Below are 7,658 nucleotides of genomic sequence, written 5' to 3' on the forward strand. Positions count from 1 at the left end.
GAATTTATAGTGATGAATATGATAATAAAACTAACAAGAGTTTAAAAAGGGTTAGAAACAATCCAATTAGTGGCAGAGCTAAGGTTTGGCCCAAGGATTGTTAAATTCTAAAAATCTCTTTTCCACTAGGTCAAATAGTTGATAAATTTTACACAATATATTGATTCACTTTATTTGTCAAAAATTTTCGATGTAATAACTTATAACTTCAATGTTTATAGGTTTCACATCTTATCTAATTGATCTTAGAATATTTGGTTTAAATAACAACTTCTGGTCACACACAGTAGCTCACGCCTCTAATTCCTACACTTTGGGAGGCAGAGGTGAGAGGATCTATTGAGGCCAGGAGTTTGAGGCCAACCTAGGCAACATAGCAAGATCCCACCTCTACAAAAAAATAATGACTTTAAAAAATCACTTCTCTGTTGGAATATATGCGATCAAGAATATTTCACTTCATTTAAATTTGATTTCAAAAGAGCAGTCTTCAAAGATAGAATCTTTAATAAAGAAAAGTGAAATGAGACACAGTGAATGAGCAAATGTGAAGAACCATTTCTATTAAAGCTCTGGGGTTAAGTAAAGATTTGTGAGTTATGGGAAAGCAGGCTTTATATACATACCTAATGTGTCTATTATAATTTCCTAGATGTAGAAAGGGTATATGCTTATGTATATAATACAGAAGTGAAGTCAGCTGGACTTCCTGGGTCGAGTGGGGACTTGGAGAACTCTTCTGTCTAGCTAAAGGATTGTAAATGCACCAATCAGAACTTTATAAAAATGCACCAATCAGTGCTCTGTGTCTAGCTAAAGGATTGTAAATGTGCCAATCAGTGCTCTGTAAAAACGCACCAACCAGCACTCTGTGTCTAGTTAAAGGATTGTAAATGCACCAACCAGAACTCTGTAAAAATTCAGCAATCAACGCTCTGTGTCTAGCTAAAGGATAGTAAATGCACCAATCTGCACTCTGTAAAATGGTCCAATCAGCACTCTGCAATATGGACCAATCAGCAGGACATGGGTGGAGACAAATAAGGGAATAAAAGCTGGCCACCCCAGCTAGCAGCAGTGACCTGCTCGGGTCCCCTTCCATGCTATGGAAGCTTTGTTCTTTCTCTCTTCACAATAAATGTTGCTGCTGTTCACTCTCAGGGTCTGCACCATCTTTAAGAGCTGTAACACTCACCACAAAGATCCGTGGCTTCATTCTTGAGGTCAGTGAGACCATGAACCCACCAGAAGTAAGAAACTCTGGACATACCATCTTTAAGAACTGTAATACTCACTGTGAAGGTCTGAGGATTCATTCTTGAAATCAGCGAGACCAAGAACCCACTGGAAGGAACCAACTCCAGACACATCTTTTCAACCCAGATGGGACTATCACCAAGCAGTGAGTACCATCAGACCCCTTTCACTTGCTGTTCTGTCCTATTTTTCCTTAGAATTTGGGGGCTAAATGCCAGGCAACTGTCGACCAGCTGAAAGTGACTAGGAAAGCCATTCAGCTCTGTAGTCCTCACAAAAAGTTGGTTGACCATGTAGCTATGAGTGGAACTCTCAAATCATGTCACCCAAGTGATGTGATGTCTCCCATCTATCCTATCTGTCCTGATCCTTGCCTCCTGGTTCCTAATGCCTGTCAGACAAACTTCCTCTCACCTCTCTTCTCCGAGGCTAGTTCTGCTTCTAAAAACCACTCCCTGTCTCTTGTGTTTTTCTAGTTTCTCCTGTAAGAATGATTTCTAGCATAAACTTCAGGACTCTGTTCCCTTCTTTAGGCACCCAGACTCACCAGGGAGAAAGACATAATTTTTGTCCAAAGCCCTATTGGTAGGGGAGAACTATCTGGAATTTCAGGATCCCTCCTCAGACTAGCAGGGCTAACAAAAGCTATTCCTGAAGCTAGGATATGGGGAGCCTCAGAAATGATATTTTTCCTATTCATATGAAGAGAAGTGAGGACAAAGGTGTCAGTCTTCCAACCCTGGATATCCCTTCCCTCCCTCAAGGTATGGTCCTCCACTTCATTTTTGGGGTGTACCATCTTTATAGGACAGGGATAAGGTCCCAATACAAACAGGAGCATGCTTAGGACTCTAACAGATTTTTAAGAATGTGTCAGTAAGAGCCACTAAATCTGACCTTCCTTATTTCTCTTTGTGGTCTAAGAGGAAAAATAGGGTTTCTGCTGCTGCATCAGTGAGCACAACCATTCCAATCAACAGGGTCCTGGGACTGTTGTGGGTTCTTGGTCAAGGGGGTGGTTTGCTGCTGTATGGGTGAGTGCAACTATTCTGGTCAGCAGGGTCCAGGGACTCTTGCGGGTTCTTGGGCAAGAGGGATTTCTGCTGCTACTTTGGTGAGCATAACTATTTCGATCAGCAGGGTCCACAGACGTTTGCGGGCTCTTGGGTGGGGAGGGGAAAACAAACAAAACCAAAATGGCGGGGTGTTTGTTCCTTTCAGATGGGAAACACTCAGGCATCAGGCTTACCCCTGAAATGTATACTAAGCCATTTGAACCAACTTTACCTACAAACCCTGAAAAAGAAGTGGCTCATTTTTTTTTTTTTTTCCTGCTCTATGTCCTGGCCCCAATAATTTCCCCAATGATGGGGAAAAATGGCCACCTGAGGAAAATATAAATTACAATACTATCCTGCCTCTTGACCTTTTTTGTAAGAGGGAAGGCAAATGGCGTGAAATACCTTATGTCCAAGCTTTCTTTTCAATGAAGGAGAATCCGCAACTATGCAAAGCTTGCAATTTACATCCCACAAGAAGACCTCTCAGCTTACCCCCATATCCTAGCCTCCCTATAGCTCCCCTTCTTATTAATGATAAGCTTCTTCTAATCTCCCCTGCCAAGAAGAAAAGAAGCAAAGAAATCTCCAGGGGACCACAACCCACCCCACCCCCCTGGACTCTTGGTTATGTTCCCTTTAAGCTTTAGGGGGAGGGGAATTTGGCCCAACCTGGGTACATGTCCCCTTCTCCCTCTCTGATTCAAAGCAGATCAAGGTAGACTTGGGGAAGTTTTCAGATGATCAGGATAGGTACATAGATGTCCTACAGGGTCTATGGCAAACCTTCAATCTCACTTGGAGAGATGTCATGCTGTTGTCAGATCAAATCCTGGCCTTTAATGAAAAGAATGCAGCTTTAGCTGCAGCCCAAGAGTTTGGAGATACCTGGTATATTAGTCAAGTAAATGATAGAATGACAGCCGAAAAAAGGGACAAATTCCCTACTGGTCAGCAAGTCATCTCCCGTATGGATTGCCACTGGGACCTTGACTCAGATCATGGGGACTGGAGTTGCAAATATCTGTTGACCTGTGTTCCAGCAGGACTAAGGAGAATTAGGAAAAAGCCCACGAATTATTCAATGATGTCTACCATAACTCAGGGAAAGGAAGAAAATCCTTCTGCCTTCCTTGAGCGGCTACGGGAGGCCTTAAGAAAATATACTCCCCTGTCACCCAACTCCCTCAAGGGCCAATTGATCATAAAAGATAGGTTTATTATTCAGTTAGCCACAGATATCATGAGAAAGCTCCAAAAGTGAGGCCTGGGTCCTGAACAAAATCTGAAGGCGTTATTAAACCTGGCAACCTCGGTGTTCTACAGTAGTGACCAAGAGGGACAGGATGAAAAGGAAAAGCAAGATCAGAGAAAGGCCATAGACTTAGTCATGGCTCTCGGACAAACAAACCTTCGTGGTTCAGTGAGGACAGAAAATGGAGCAGGCCAATCACGTGGTATGACTTGTTACCAGCGTGGTTTGCAAGGACGCTTTAAAAAACATTGTCCAACAAGAAACAAACTACCCCTTCGCCCATGTCCACTATGCCGAGGCAATCACTGGAAGGTGCACTGCTCCAGAGGACAGAGGTTCTCTGGGCTAGAAGTCCCCAATCAGATGATCCAACAACAGGACTGATGGTGCCTGGGGCAAGCGCCAGCTCATGTCATCACCCTCACTGAGCCCCTCATACGTTTAATCATTGAGGGCTATGAAATTGACTTCCTCCTGGACACTGGCACAGCTTTCTTTGTGTTAATGTCCTGTCCTGGACATCTGTCCTCAAGGTCCGTTACCATCTGAGGAATCCTGGGATGGCCCATAACTCGGTATTTCTCCCACCCCCTCAGTTGTAATTGGGAGGCTTTGCTCTTTTCACATGTCTTTCTTGTTATGCCTGAAAGTCCCACAGCCTTATCTGGGAGGGAAGTATTAGCCAAAGCTGCAGCCATTATCTACAAGAATATGGGGAACAAGTTACCCATTTGTAGTCCCCTGCTTGAGGAGGGAATCAACCCTGAAGTCTGGGCATTGGAAGGACAATTCAGAAGGGCGAAAAATGCCCACCCAGTCCAAATCAGGCTAGAAGACTCCATCAGTATAATTACAACCTACAACTTCAAGCCCCAACTGATCATAGTAACTTCCGAGTCACCCAAACAGCTCCATTCAAATGGCTTGTCTGCTTCTCAGGAACTCCAAAAATGATCACCTCCTCCCTGCTTTAACAAACAGTCCAGGTTTTGTATTGGCAAACATACTTCCTGCATGACCATTCACCCTGGACTGCCTGCGGCAGTGCCCCCATCGGTAGTGAATGCCTTCTCATCCCCTCTTTCAATCACTCTTTCAAATGATTCCTAGTAGATACGAAATGGTTTTTAATCCAATGGGAAAATAAAACACAGGGAGCCACTCAGTTTGCTCCCAACACCTCTTTCCAGCCTCTCACCAGAACTACCTTGGCAGGTACTCTAGGAGTATGAGAAAATGAAAACAACAAACTCACACACCTTTTTAACATACACAACCAGTTCTGCCTACCTAGCCAAGGCATATTCTTCTTATGTCGAACGTCAACCTATATCTGCCTCCCCATTAACTGGACTGGCACCTGCACCTTAGTCTTCCTAAGTCCCTACCTTAACATTGTCCCAGGAAATCAGACCCTATCAGTGCTCCTCAAAGCTCAAGCATCAGCACAGAGCCATACAACTAATACTCCTACTTATAGGGTTAGGAATGTCCACTGCTACAGGAATCAGAATAGCAGGTTTATCTACTTCATTATCTTACTACCACAGACTCTCAAAGGATTTCTCATAGAGTTTTCAAGAAATAACAAAATCTATCCTTACTCTACAATCCCAAATAGACTTTTTGGCAGCAGTGACTCTCCAAAACCACCAAGGCCTAGACCTCCACATGGCTGAGAAAGGAGGACTCTCAAGAAAAGGCTTCTAAAATTAGACAATGCCTTTCAAACTCTTATATGAACATCTGGAGTTGAGTAACATGGTTTCTCCCCTTTCTATGTTCCATGACAGCCATCTTGCTATTACTCACCTTCAGACCCTGTATTTTTAACTTCCTTGTCAAATTTGTTTCCCCTAGGATCGAGGCCATCAAGCTACAGAAGGTCTTACAAATGGAATCCCAAATGAGCTAAACTAACAACTTCTACTGAGGACACCTGAACCAACACATTGGCCCTTTGGCCTAAAGAGTTCCCCTCTGGAGGACACTACAACTGCAGGGCCCATTCTTTGCCCCTATCCAGCAGGAAGTAACTACAGTTGTCATCATCCAATTCCCAAGAGCAGCTGGGGTGTCCTGATTAGAGGGGAGATTGAGAGCTGAACCCAGCTGGACTTCCTGGGTCGAGTGGAGACTTGGAGAACTTTTCTGTCCAGCTAAAGGATTGTAAATGTACCAATCAGCAGTCTGTAAAAATGCACCAATCAGCACTCTGTGTCTAGCTAAAGGGTTGTAAACACACCAATCAGCACTCTGTAAAAATGCACCAATGAGCGTTCCATGTCTAACTAAAGGATTGTAAACACACCAATCAGCACTCTGTAAAATGGGCCAATCAGCATTCTGCAAGATGAACCAATCTACAGGATGTAGGTGGGAACAACTAAGGGAATAAAATCTGACCACCCCAACCAGCAGTGGCAACCTGCTCGAGACACCTTCCACACTGTGGAAGTTTTGTTCTTTTGTTCTTCACAATAAATCTTTCTGCTGCTCACTTTTTGGGTCTCCACAACCTTTAAGAGCTGTAACACTCACTGAAAAGGTCCATGGCTTCATTCTTGAAGTCAGCAAGACCACGAATCCACCAGAAGGAAGAAAATCCAGACACATCTGAAGGAACAAACTCTGGACACACCATTTTTAAGAGCTGTAACACTCACCATGAAGGGCTGCAGCTTCATTCTTAAAGTCAATGACACCAAGAGCCCACTGGAAGGAACCAACTCTGGAGACATAATCACAATATTATCATGATGCTACCATGATTTTTCATGGGATATCATGATGTTCTCTAATAAGCACTTAAAAATTGTGTACATTATGCTATGTTCCTTAGTATCATTACCTTTATATCTCTACAAAATGCTCTGATCAGTCCTCTGATTTGGATTATCTGCATGCTCCCTTGTCCCCTTTTCTTGACACTTTTCATTAATAGATCTCCCTACTCCAAAACTTCTTTTACCATTCATAGGTTTCCCTACTCAAAAAATTTCTCTTATTTTTCTCCTCAATATTACTCTCTGTCTGTATCTCTCTCTTCCTTTCTTTGTCTTACTGTTACAGATGAAGACAGGCTAGAGCACATCAAAATGTAGTCATTTTTGCCAAGTAGAATCTTCTGAAAAGGATGTGTATGGAAAACTTATTTAATTCAATGGCAAAATAACATCTAGGTTTAATTGCTTTCAGTTTTGAAATAATAATATGTGTTTAACTTTGTATCTCAATAATATTAAAAGAAAAATTGAGTTTTTGGGGGTTTATCATGAAGAAGTATGCTTTTATTTTGTTGGGAAAGCAAAAAGAATTTCTCTGTGCAGTCTCAGAATTGAGAAATGACTAATATATCAGTGCCTTATTTTTCTAGTGCGTCTGTCACATTATTTTATTTTCCTTAAGCTCATTCTACTGATGGCACATGAGTATAATACTTATGACATTGAGTAATGAAGACTAAGTTTTCAGTTTTCCTTCAGATGTTTCAGCATTTTCTCTACAGTATAAACTTAGAGAAAGGTATCAGGGTGGAGAGGGGAAGAGAAAGAGAGACAGAGAAAGGAGGTGGTTTGTTGAGTTCATACACACACACACTTATATTTGTTTTGTCCAATTGAGAATAAAATATGTTAAATTATTATCATTCCATAAGCATCTTCTGCCAACATTTCACTATACCAAACATTCCATAAGGCATAGACATACTTTGGCCATAGGTTACAAGTCTAAAATATACCTACGAACAAGCACAACACACAGAGAGATTTATAGCTAAACTTAAATATCCTTAAAATCAGATAAGTGTAAGCTTTCATAGAGGAGGCCCTACCTATCAATTTACATAAGGGCTCATGCAAAGCACTTTATCTTCAGGGAAGACGAGATACATTAGCTTAATCAAACAATAATGAGTCCATGTAATAGAGACGCGACTATTTAAAATATAATAATATGAAGTATATTAATTGTTTCACTACTAAGGACCTTGTACACAGAGGCCACAGAGGAGGAGATTATAACTCTGGGATGACTCATATCACTGAAATCTTTAAGACATGTGGAACCTATGGTAGTATTATTTT

Source organism: Mandrillus leucophaeus, unplaced genomic scaffold, assembly GCF_000951045.1.
Source record: "Mandrillus leucophaeus isolate KB7577 unplaced genomic scaffold, Mleu.le_1.0 Scaffold477, whole genome shotgun sequence".
Lineage (NCBI taxonomy): Eukaryota > Metazoa > Chordata > Mammalia > Primates > Cercopithecidae > Mandrillus > Mandrillus leucophaeus.